We start from the raw sequence: 13,376 nt of genomic DNA, 5'->3' as shown, positions 1-13,376 counted from the left end.
CATCTTTCATTGGAGTCAACCCAATAATGAAGCAGAAGGTTCACACAGAAATTACAACTTATTTGAAGGAGATGGTAATCGCCATGCTAAAGGCAGTAATTCCTCCAATCCAATTCCCCCGCTAAAACAAGCTTCATCAAGACTACTAATGCCCAAATTCTTGGAGGAACCAGCAGATAACCAGCATAGGCGAGATGAAAATTTCTTGGACTACATGAGGGAGTATCATGAAATGGGAGCAGAGTTCTAGGCCCAAATGTCACTCCAGGATTACTGTGCTATCAAGCATAGGAGTAAATCAAGAGATCACAACAAGTGGTGGATGAACAATGATGTGCCAAAGAAGGCAAGGAAAATAAATATACCAACTTTCAGTGGCACAACTAGAGCATGGGTACAGAAGTTGGATACATATTTCCAACTTAACCCCATGAGGAAGTAAGAGGCAATCCAATGAGCCACACTACATTTGGAGGGAAAAGCACATGAATGGTGGTATCATGGGTTGTCCACACTCAGGCATGCCAACATCACCACCTATTTGGAGTTTACCGATAGATTAATCTAGAGATTTGATAAGAAGATCCTGAAGCTACATTTTAATGATCTAGCATAACTTAACCAGACAAGGAGCCCAACCAACTACATCACGAAGTTCCAAAGATTAGCAATGATGGTGACAGATATATCTCATGATCAATTGGTGATGATATTCTTGGAGGGGCTAAATGATCCATTGTGGGGCTCATTGAAGGCTTTTAAGACTAATACACTTCAGGATGCTATTACCAAAACTAGAAATATGGAAGATGCAGTGCCCAAAAAGGAACTAACTAAATTCATTCCCCCACAAAAGAATGTGGAGAAGAAGCCCTGGCAAGGGAAGAAATGAGTGGAAGAAACCAGAGACGAGTTAAAAAGAAAGAAGCTTTGTTACAGCTACAAAACACCTTAGGTTCCAGGACCCAAATGCATGGGAAAAGGGAAGGTTCACTAGATAGAGGTGATGTTGGACAGGAAAGAGGATGAACAGGTACGTCTCGAGAAGAGCATAGCAGCAGCGGCAATGACAAAGAGCCACCAAAAAGAAATTGTTTGGGGCTACTATAGCCAACATCTCATGCAGCCCCAAATACAACATTTTTATAGTAAGGGGAGTCATACAGGGGTAACAGGTTACAGTCGTCATTGATGGAGGATCCACTCATAATTTTATAGATGCATCCTTGGTCGCTAGGAGACATTTGGCTACAGAAGAGTTCAAGGGTTTTCATGTAGAATTTGGAGGATGAAGGATGGCTTGTTTGAATATGGTTCCTCAAATAGAGTTGAAGATAGGAAATTACACCCTAGTGGATGATTTCTATGTGGTAGAACTTTTTGATACAAATGTGGTGCTAGGGGTACAATGGTTCATTTCCATAGGGAGGCATTGGAATGATTATCCTACCATGAAAATGGAATGGGTCACACCAAAAGGACAAAGGGTACGACTAAGAGGAATGTCCACCGACACTCCAAAGGTGGTCACGACTAAGAAGATGGAAGTTATTTTTTGCCATGGAGACACAGCATGGGTTATGCGGTGCATGATAACGTAACAAAAGACATAAGATGGGGACGGACATTACTAAGCAAATATCCATGACTTGTTGGATAAACACTAGAAGGTTTTTGAAGTTATCCCTCCCAGTAGACCACCAGACAAGGGTTTTGAACACTGTAGAATTAGAGGAGGGGTCCAAGCTAGTCATCACTACATTATATAGGAACCCTAAAAGATTCAAGGAGGAGATCGAGAAGACTATTAAGGAATTGTTGGATATGGGGCACATAAGACCCATCACTAGTCCATTCGCATCCTCTGTGGTACTAGTTAAGAAATATGGGACGATGAAGATGTGCATAGACTACAAAACCCTCAACAAGAAGACAATTAAGATAAGTACCCAATACCAAGGATCGATGAGCTCTTGGATGAACTACATGGAGAGGTGTACTTCTCCAAAATCCATTTGAGGTCAAGTTATCATCAAATCAGGGTTCAAGAGTAGGACATACAAAAGACAGCTTTTAGATACCAATTTGGACATTATGAAGATTGTATACTTTAGGCACATTATCGGCACAAGAGAAGTACAAGAAGATTCGAGTTATTAGTAAGTAACCAACACCCAAGAACCTCACAGAGTTGAGAGGATTCATGCGTATATGCAATTATTATCAACTATTTGTTAAAGGCAATTCTCATATGGTGGCACCTCTGATAGATTTGACTAAAAAGGGGGCTTTTAGATGGATAGAAGAAGCACAGTGTACTTTTGAAAGGTGCAAGGAGGTAATGAGTTCTTGTCCTGTTCTTGCACTCCCATATTTTTCATGGCCTTTTGTTCTCGAGTGTGATGCCTCAGGGGAAGGCATTGGAGTAGTATTGATGCAAGATGGGCATTTGATCGCTTTCAAAAGTTGAAGGTTAAGGGAGCCAGAGAGGGTCTACTCTATATATGACAAGGATATTTTGGCCATAATGCATGCACTCGCAAAGTTCGGGCAATACTTGGTGGGGGGAAGATTTGTAGTCAAAACAAATCACAATAGCCTGAGATCATTTTTGGAACAAAAAGATCTCAATTACAAGAAATAGAGATGGGTTAGCAAAATTCAGGACTATGATTTCGACACTGAGTATGTGAAGGGGAAGAATAATGTGATGGTAAATACTCTGTCTAGGATGCCAGCAACTTGCTCTCTCATGGAGATCAGCAATGATTGGAGGGCACTTCTACTATTCGAGTGCTCAAAGAATAAGTTTGCATGTGAGTTGATGGATAGAATAACAGTAGATGACAAGTACAAGGTCATCGGCGATATTATCTATTACAAAGGAAGGATATTCTTGGTCCATGAGTCAGCACAAGGAGATGATCATGAAGGCCATGCCTGACTCACCCCTGACCGAACACCAGGGATTCTTCAAAACATACAAGCAAGTACGAGAGAGATTTGCATGCAAAGGCCTCAAGGAGGGTGTTTGGAGACATGTAGTTGAATGTGCCATCTACTAGCAGAATAAAACAGAGCACACCCATCCAATGGGACTAGTACAACTATATCGATCCCAAATCAAAAATGGGAGAGCATTTCTATGGATTTCACCACAACGCTTCTGAAGGTGCAAAGGAAGGATTGCATCTTCATGGCAGTCAATAGATTAACAAAATTTGCCCATTTCATTGCCATATCTTCCAATTACTTAGTGACATAGGTATCGGAGACATTCTTTCAAGAGGTGTTCAAATTACACGGTGTCCCCAAGCACATTGTCAGTGATAGAGATAGAAGATTCCTTAATGCATTTTGGCAGGAGCTATTTAGATTAGTCAGCATGGAGCTAACCCTAAGTACCAGTTATCACCCACAGACTGATGGCCAGACATAAATAGTCAACAAGTGGGTGGAAGGATACTCAAGGAACTATGTGGCAGGCTAGCAACAGACTTGGATCTAGTGGCTACACTTGGGTGAACTTTGTTATAATACCACCTACCATATGATGCCAGTGCATTGTATAGGTATGATGCTCCCACATTCTTAGAAATGACACTAGGAGACAATAGGGCACCAATGACCAGGGATTGGTTGCAAGAGAGTCAGGATATTCTTAGAATCCTTAAGGAGAACCTACAGGTAGCCCAAATCAGCAGAAGATGTACGCAAATCGCCATAGGGTGGGGCACAGTTTTGAAGAGAGTGATCTTGTTTTCCTAAGGCCATACAGGCACTCATCCTTGAAGAAGAGTGGTCCTAAGAAATTGAAACCATGATTCTATAGGACTTACAAGCTGATTAGGAAGATTGGGGAGGTTGCTTATGAATTAGAATTGTCGGAAGACAACAAGATCCACAATGTTTTCCATGTATCTTTCCTTAAAAAGGTACTTGGACAACAAGTTAGAGCCACAACAGAGCTTCCACCATTAGATGAGGAAGGACAATTGGTCCTCATTCCAAAGGAGGTCATGGACATGAGGGAGAAGAAGTTGAGGAGTAGAGTCATCCAAGAGTATTTAATTCAATGGAAGGGCTTTCCGGTAGAAGATGCTACATGGGAAGGCGGACGAGTGTTGCAGTTGCTTGAGGACAAGCAAAGTTGAGAATTTAGGACTGTGATGTCCCTTTCCAATCCGTAGAAGCATCAAAGGGTTGGAATCATAGCCTAATTGGATCTCGTGGGCTATTAACAAAAAATAAAGGGGTCACTAGAATAAAATATAGAGTTCAGGCTTCTGTGATCCATATCAAGTTTGTGAGAGATTTTTCCGCGAAAATCACATGGGATACCACACTAGTTGGTTCGAAACGCGTCGACAAATGGTATCCCATGTGATTTTCGCCGAAAAATCTCTCACAAACTAGAATAAAATAAATAATAATTAAATAAAGGTGGTAAATGTCACTTCAAGAAAAATAAAGTGACCCATGGTTTTTGTTTACCACCCATGGTTTTTAGAGGAGGAACATATTATCAAAAGGAGGAGACCCAACAGGAGGGTGTCAAGAACTTATTTGTGAATTATCAAGGAGCTAGAGCACCTATCTGAGTGAGGGAAAAGCTCTTGTTGTTTCCCAATTTCAGTGTTGACATACACATCCTAGATGATGGTGGTTGGTTTCAATGTTTGTAAAGCCACCCTAGCTAGACATTGTGATCTTTGCAGAAATTGAGTCAAATCCATCAGGGGGTCGAATTGTCAAAGAAGGGGTTGAAATCCTTGAGTAGCAGCGAATTGATTTATAGGTGGGTGGAGGTTGAATCCAATTGATCCTGAGAGATCGAATTGCATATTTGTAGGGAACGAATTTGTGGTGCTTCAGGGGGGCGAGTCAATTGAATTTAATGAGACAAATCATCAAATTCTTCAGGGCCAAATTATTGTTGCATTTGCCAAAACTAATTGAGGGCCAAATTGCCAGGCCAAGTAATTGAGCGAATTGTTGGAGAACGAGTTGTTGAGATTTTTGGAGGTCAAGAGTGTGATATTTAGAGACTAAGTCTGCAATTTTTTTTGAGGCCAAGTTCTCTTCTCACAATGGCCAAATTTCATTTTCTAGGATGGTTGAAATTTCCTGTAGTAGGGGATTCAAGATATTTGGTGAAGCCGAAATTATCAAAGAGATCAAGTGCAAGCATTTTCAGGAAATAAATCCCCATGTTTTACTTAAGTATTTATGTAAATTTACTCCTAAGAATTTCGTTAACAAAATATTGTCGAAGCTACAACATTCATTTAATTTTTGGGTTTTACATTATTTAAATTGCTAGCAACTTTATCGTGTGAATTTGTGAAAATTTTATGGTGTCTTTGGAATGGAAATTCATGGTATAATTTTCTGAAGTAAATTCCCTAACAATTTTGCGAAAATAATATCAAGGGATATTACAACATGTGGCTTATTATGCTTCATAACCAAACATGTGAGGTTGTTGAAGTGGTTTATGAGATGGTTATAGGTGGTTGTAGTTTGTTACAGGTTAAGAGTTGGTTATGACCATTTGACCAGTGTGTTCGGGGAGTGCTTGGCTTGTGGTGCCACACATGCCCTTCAACAGCCTTCCCCATATGCCAAAACACATGCAATTCATTTGGCATGTTGGCAGAAGATAAACTAAGTTGCAATAAACCCACAAACCCCAAACAAATAAAACCCCTATTCTTGTTGCAAACTTTAGCAAATATCATGAGCAAAAACATACCTAAGATATGCTTATTCTATGGAATAAACTCTGAAAAATCAAATGAAATTGTTTCTGAATCGAAAAAAGGATTCTTACAGATTAAATGCCACATTTCCCCTCCTACATACATGCTCAATAGCAGTTCTTAGAGACAGAATTGAAAGTTGCAGGCAAAAGAGAGGGAAAAATAACCCGAAATTTCAATTTTTAGACATATTTTTAGACTCGTGAGATTTTCTAATAACTTGCAAGGTGTCATCCTAAGATAAATCATAATATATGCTTGCAGACTGGTGCATAGCGTACTTTGTGATATTATCAAGTACTTGGGTTTGGTCCAAAACCCGTGGGTCCTTTTCACTTTCAATTATTTTGTCCCACCTCATATTGACTGGCAATTGTGCAGGCACAAGGTAATTTGTCATATTATCAAGTAATTGGGCTTGTTCCAAAAAAACATAGGTCACTAGTCTATTTCAATTATTTTGTTACATTGCCTCATTCTTCAAATGAGGATAACTAAATCACCTCTCTGAGATCGAAAAGATGTTGCAGAAGTACAGCAAACTCTATATACTTACATATAGAAGACTTTGTTCTTTTATGATTATCAACATTGAAGGAATTTTTTTCAGTGTCCCCCTTTCTGTAATATCCCTAAGGAAAATTTATAGTAATAAACAAAGCATGCATAGAGAAAAACACACAGAAAATTTGCCAACAAATGAAAACATGAGATAGAGCCAAAAACTGCAATGCTGAGTCATTTTATTGATAATAAAACATGAGGTTACAATGAGTGCTTGGAAAGTATGCACCTGGGCTTGCCCAAGGCAAGCTAGCTAAGCCCAAGTGATGAAGATGAAGTCCCCCAAGCGTACTGGCTGATCTCCCTTTGGCTCTGCGCTGAAATGCCCACAAAATGAGCTGTTGGCTGTGAAGAATAGCTGCTAGGGCCTCCTCCGGTGCTAAGAAAATTCCAAGAAATTAACCCCGGGCTCTCTACCAAATACCCACAAAAACCCATGAAGGAATTGGCCAATTGCTAACTTTGGAATTTTGGCCCAATTTCCCTCAATGGCACTGTTGCTGGGTAATTCGACCCACCTGATAATCCTGTTGCTAAATGCCCTCAAAATGACTGCAATCACCAACAAATCTCCTCCCCAAGTTTCATCCCAAAATTCCCTCTCCTCAGCCCCCACTTGAGACACTACCAAGGACTGCGTAGTGTCTGCGCTGTTGCTGCTGGAAACTCCCACACTCATACCACGCTGCTCCCAGATTGATCTAAAAAGGATGAGACTCCCTCCTTGGGCTGGCACTCGAAGTCCACTGAAGCAAGGGGTGAGATTTCCGCCTGGAAACCTCTTGTGCTCAACAGCACTTGCAGACTTAGCTTCAACTCAAGCGTGCTAGTCTAAGAGAAAACTCAAATAATCATGAATGACCAAAAATGATTGCCTCCTCTTTTTGTCAAAGAGCCTCCCAAATGCCCATGTGGGCCCAACTTCGACTTTCCCCCACCAATCTCCCTCCAATGAGTGCGTATTTCCTTGTGGGCTGTATTTCTCTATGGATGGCCACCACTTACCACTAGCAGTTCGATTTTTCTCCTCCTTTTCTAAAGTTTAGGCCTCCCTTTAACTCAAAAATTCATGTGGGACCTCTAAACCCACCTTTCCCAAGTGCAAGTGGAAATTAATCCAAAACTGGGCAAAATTGATATTTCCCCTTAGCAATATTGCTAAGTGGGAATATCATAGTCCTCCCCGCTAAAATGTTGTTTGTCCTCAAGCAACTGTAATGAAGGATGTTGAAGTATCTACTCTCCCTCCCAGGTGGCATCCTCATATGGTAGGTTCTTCCATTTGATCAAAAATTTCTTGATAACCATGTTCCGCAAGTGCCTCTCACGGGTGTCCAAAATAGTCTTCAACTCCATAACTAAGTGCCCCTCATCATCCATGGGTTGTAGCTCTGTAGCTGCAGTCACCTACTACCCCAATACCTTTTTCAGGAAAGACAGATGAAAAATGTTGTGTACTTGGCTCCCCGAGGGTAGCTCCAACTCATATGCTACCTGCCCGACTCTCCTAGTGACTCAGTACAGCCCATAGAAGCGAGGCTTGAGCATCTCGGCCCCCTTCTGCTTGAGTGATGGTTGTCTGTACGGCTACAGCCTCAAGAATACTAAGTCCCCAACCTCAAATTGCCTCTCTACTCGGCCCCTATATGCATAGAGCTTTTGTTGGCTCTGCACAGTCAACAGGTTATCTTTGAGAGCCCGCAAGATATCTTGGCTCTCCTGTATCCAATCCTTGGCCTTAGGGGCCTTACTGTCTCCAAACATCATGTCAGCAAAAGATAATACATCGTAACCATACAAGACTCTGAATGGGGACATACCTATGGACATGTGGTACGTGGTGTTGTAGCAGTACTCGCTCAAGTGCAACCACCGTATCCATGCACGTTGTTGGCTTATCACGTAGGTACGTAGGTAACTGTCATGTCCCTTCTCAAACATATTAATCACAAGGTGCATCGACACATTTTTTCTCCATTTTTGGCTTAGGAGGAGGACCCCACACATAGACTTAGGAACTATAGGGGAATTTGACTTTATTTTTGTAGCTAGTGGAATGTGGGGGCCACCCAGATGAGTAATTCGAAATTGGCCATTCAATGAGCTTGGGGGAAATCGAATGGGTGGATGGAGGAGCCCACATGAGGCTAAGGGGGCCCAATGTGATATAAGGAGGAGGAGCTCTCATTTTCGACCATCTTGAACATTTGGAAACAAACACACTTAGTACCCTCTGCTGCTTAGTGAGTCTACCGGCTGTTTAGCCACGAATCTCTCAAGCAGGGGATTCAACCTCTTCTTCGAGGGACCATCCGTGCCTGCCCTTAGGAGGTTGTTCCACAAAGATTTCAAAGAGTTCAACTCAGTCACACACTTCGTATTTCCTGCGCAGCCAAAAACACGCAGGTGGAGTTAGAGCCAGCGGGGAGGTCCATTGCTTGTTGGGAGTCCCGGCAGCGGAGGAGGTTGTTTGTTGAGGGCATTTTCTCTAGGATCTGCAGCCAACTAGACCAGTGTATCCGTTGTACGACTTTCTAGGCAAAGGGATTGCGCAAAGGCCTCTGGCAGCAATTTCGTGGGGCTTGGAAGAGAAGTAATCTTGGCAAAGAACCATCTGAGGAGCAATGAGTTAGTTAACACAGGTGATCCAGCATTCCATTGGTGTTTTCAGAGGGATTTGCAGGTTGTTTCTTGCAAGTCAAATTCGGCAGCAGCAGCTGGGGAGAGGCTCCAAGGAGGCCAAAAATCCAAAGTCAAAACTAGATAAATTCCCTTCTGGGTTTTGTCCAAGGAGTCCGGGGCTAAAAGGATATAATTTTCTGGGCAATTTTTGGGCACATTCCAGCAGGTCGAAGTTTAGTAGGGCAGCAGTTTACTGGGACAACGCAGTGTAGAGTGGTGCAGCAGCTAGGCAGTCTTCAGCTCAGTTATTTCTCACCTGGGTTTTGTCAAGCTTGTCCTTGAGACAAGCCCAGGTGCACCATTCCATTTCATATTGTATCTAGCTCTCTGATTTTATAATATATGGCTCAACAGTTCCAGATTTGCAGCGTTTTCATGGATGTCTAATGCATGTTTTTATTTTATATGTTGTTGCACTATTTATTTGCTTAATATCACTCATATTCCTACTTAGGAACATTACAGTGGTATCAGAGCCTAGTTCTTGGCTCAACTGTGGGGTTTGTTTCATATGAGAGAAGGGGACCAACAAAACATCACCTATCGTAGGTAGAGGTACAAGAGCAGAGAAAGGGAGTTAGAAATTATGCCAGATACGGAGGAAAGAGGGAAAGCAGTGGCCGAAGAGGAGGAAATGACATAGCCCAAGAGCAAGGAGGAGATGGCTTTCGATGCCAAGGGACAGAAAGACATGTTGGAGGAGATCAAGTCACAAAACAGGGACAGAGCCATGCCTAGAGGGTTTCTATGTGGAGAAACTTCTAGGGCCTCTTAGCCTTTCGATCACCCCTCACCAGCAGCGCAACGCCCTTCAATTAGTGTGCCGACTCAGGCTACACTACCTTCTTTTGTGCCAGTGGCACAAATCAAGCCAGCAAGGAAGGAAGACACTCCTCAGATGGGGGATTACTTCAGAGAGTGGCAAACTATGGACGAAGACTTCAAAGAAGCCCTCTCCTTCAGAGATTACTGCAAGCTCAAGCAGAGTGAGAGGAACAAGGGGTACGGAGGACAAGGGACCCAAAACTATGAGTTACAGAGAACTATAGGGAGGATGTATTTCCCTACATTTGATGGCACTGCCGAGTGCACAACAAGGGCTTGGGTTGAAAAGATGGACACATACTTTAAACTCAACCAGACGACGTAGCAAGAAGCCATTAAGATGGCAGCGCTGCACTTGGAGGGGGAAGCCCATGATTGGTGGTTTCACGGTCTTACCACTTTGGGGCATGCCCAAATAGTTTCCTATGAGGACTTCACCCGAAGGGTGGTGGAGCGATTTGATCAGAGGGATCCGGAGGCTTCTTTCAGGGAACTGAGACAACTGCGCCAAACAAGCAACCCAGAGCAGTACTTCTCAGATTTTTTGCGTGTATCAGTGACGGTCCTGGATTTGTCCGAGGCAAGGAAAGTCTACACCTTCATTGAGGGCTTGCTTGAGCCCCTGGGTGGACTGGTGAAGTCACGCAGACCCTCCACGCTTCAAGAAGCAGTTGTGTGTGCCATAGATTTACAGGGGGGCATCCACAAGACTAGAGCACCATTTCCTGCACGGACCCCTTTCTCATAGAAGGGGCATGAGACTAGACCCTCACCACCGAGGACCACACAGGGGAGGGGGCAGTTAGATGAGGAGACGCGAAAGCACCTCCGAAGGAGGAAGATTTGCTTCACATGCAGAGAGCCCTGGCCACCTGGCCATAGGTGCATTGCAGGTAGAGCACATTACATTGAGGTCTTTTCTGACAGTGATAAGGAGGATGAGGTGGAGCAGGATTATGGTGGGACAGATGGAGAGAGTCTGGCAAACAGAGGGCCACCACCACCACCTCCACAAGGAGGGGCATCTCTTGCCCCATCAGGAGGAGTCCTTGCTTCTTTATGCGGGATTCCTAAGTTTTTGACACTCAGGATCAGAGGCATTGTACAGGGACAGAGGGTATCGGTGCTGGTGGACAGTGGGGCTACCCACAATTTCATAGATGCATAGCTGGTCCAGAGAAGGGGCCTCACCACAGCAGAGTTTGAGGGGTTGTCAGTCCTAGTACAAGGTAACCGTACTATCCAGTGTACCAGATATGTGCCCTCCTTGACAATAGTTATGGGGAACTACTCGATGACAGACCACTTCTTTGTGGTCGATGTGCCAAACACCAACGTGGTGATGGGTGTCCAATGGTTGTATTCCCTTGGGTGAGTCATGACGGATTGGAGGAAACCTGAGATGGAATTGATTGGGCCAGATGGCAAACTGGTGGTCTTGAGAGGCATGCAGTCTTATCTACCTCAGACAGTTTTGGCCCACAGGATGGACACAGATCTCCGGCATGGGGACATTGCATGCGCAGTCGAGTTGAGGATCTCAGAGTTTGGGGGATAGGCGCAGCCACCACCAACAGACATACAGGATTTACTGGACAGGTATGCGGTAGTGTTCGGGGACATTCCACCAAGGCAGCCACCAGATAGAGGATTTGAGCACACCATTGAGCTGGAACCAAGTATACAGCCAATTATCACTACTCCTTACAGGCACCCCAAAGCCTATAAGGACGAGATAGAGAAGGCCATCCAGGAGTTACTATCGTTAGGCCATATCAAGCCAAGTTCCAGTCCTTTCGCTTCTTCAGTAGTGTTGGTGAAGAAGAAGGATGGAACCCTCCGGATGTGTATCAACTACCGAGCCCTCAACTGGAAGACTCTTAAGAACCGGTACCCTATTCCCCGCATTGATGAGCTGATGGATGAGCTTAGAGGAGCCAAGTACTTCTCTAAGATTGATCTGCGTTCAGGGTACCACCAGATCAAAGTGCGGGATCAAGACATCCCGAAGACAGCTTTCCGGTGCCACTATGGGCACTTTGAGTTTCTGGTCATGCCATTTGGGCTAACCAATGCTCCAGCCACATTCCAGTCTTGCATGAACCATATCTTTCGGGGACAGCTGAGGAGGTTTGTGCTAGTGTTCTTTGATGACATCCTAATCTATAGCCAAACGTGGGAGGAGCACCTCCAACACTTGGAGGAGGTATTGCACATTCTGAAGGAGCAACAATTTTATGCCAAGCTCTCTAAGTGCGAGTTTGGATTGACAGAGATGCTTTATCTCGGGCATATCATTGGAGCATATGGGGTGAAAGTTCATGAGGAGAAGATCCGGGCCATCCGAGATTGGTCAATACCCCGAGATGTGACTATGCTGAGAGGCTTCTTGGGTATTTGCACTTACTACAAGAAGTTTGTCAAAGGGTTCTCACAGCTAGCAGCACCTTTGACCGACTTGACCAAGAAGGGGGCCTTCGCATGGACTGATGGAGCATAGGTCGCCTTTGATCGCCTCAAGGAAGTGATGAGCAGTTGCCATGTTTTGGCACTCCCGGACTTTTCCCAGCCATTCACGGTGGAGTGTGATGCATCCGGGGTAGGAGTTGGAGCCGTATTGTCATAGGAGGGGCATCCCATAGCTTTCGAGAGTCGGAAGCTCCTACCGCATGAGTTGTCATATTCCATATATGACAAGGAGATGTTGGCCATTATGCATTCATTGGCCAAGTTCCGCTAGTACTGGGTAGGCAACCGATTCCGAGTGAAGACTGATCACAACAGTCTTCGACATTTCTTGGGGCAGCAGGGCCTCAACGACAGGCAACAGAGATAGGTCAACAAGGTGCAGGCCTATGATTTTGACATTGAGTATGTGTGAGGGAAGCACAATGTGGTGGCTAATGCTCTATCTAGGAGGCTCGTTGAGTTATCTCTCATGAGCATCTACCAGGATTGGAAGGCTTGAATTGTTGGAGGAATACTACAAGGACAGGAGGGCATTCGAGGTACTAGAGGGGGCACATGCAGATGAGCATTACCGCGTGATGCATGAGGTCATCTATTACAAGGGGCGCATTTACTTGGTGCCCAACTCGTAGTTGAGGGAGAGGATACTCCTGGCAGCTCACGATTCACCATTGTCGGAGCACCAGGGGTTCCGAAAGACTTACATGGTTGTTCGAGAGCGGTTCACATGGAAGGGCCTCAAGGAGGACGTGCTGCAGCACATACGGAAGTGTGAGGCCTGCCATCAAAACAAGGGGGAACTAACTTGTTGATTTGGGGTAGCATCAGATGTGCTCTAGCCACGAAATTTGATGGAGAGGTTGGGGCACATAAGATCTCCAATACCCAGAAAGGGTTTGAGCAGATTCTAAATAGTTCAGGAGATATTAAAATAATTAATATTTTTAATGGAGTCCCTAAGTCTAAACCTACGGAAAATAAAATATTAATGTGTATTAATATGAAACTGTGTTAGAATGGTCCAAAAGACATGGATCAAGCTAGATCTAATCTTAGCCGTTGATTAGGGACTTA

The 13,376-nt window shown here is 44.0% G+C and overlaps 1 protein-coding gene across 2 annotated transcripts in view; it reads right to left on the bottom strand.

Moving 5' to 3' along the window:
• Positions 1 to 13,376, bottom strand: part of LOC149141957 (adenosine/AMP deaminase family protein) — a 240,879-nt gene that overhangs the window by 79,113 nt on the left and 148,390 nt on the right. The window lies entirely within an intron of this gene.

Source organism: Pinus tabuliformis, chromosome X, assembly GCF_031772625.1.
Source record: "Pinus tabuliformis cultivar Carrire ecotype Pingquan chromosome X, CPIR1, whole genome shotgun sequence".
In the NCBI taxonomy this organism is placed as follows: Eukaryota; Viridiplantae; Streptophyta; class Pinopsida; order Pinales; family Pinaceae; genus Pinus; species Pinus tabuliformis.
Note: the sequence above shows the minus strand (reverse complement) of the source record. Positions and strands in the feature narration are given on the sequence as shown.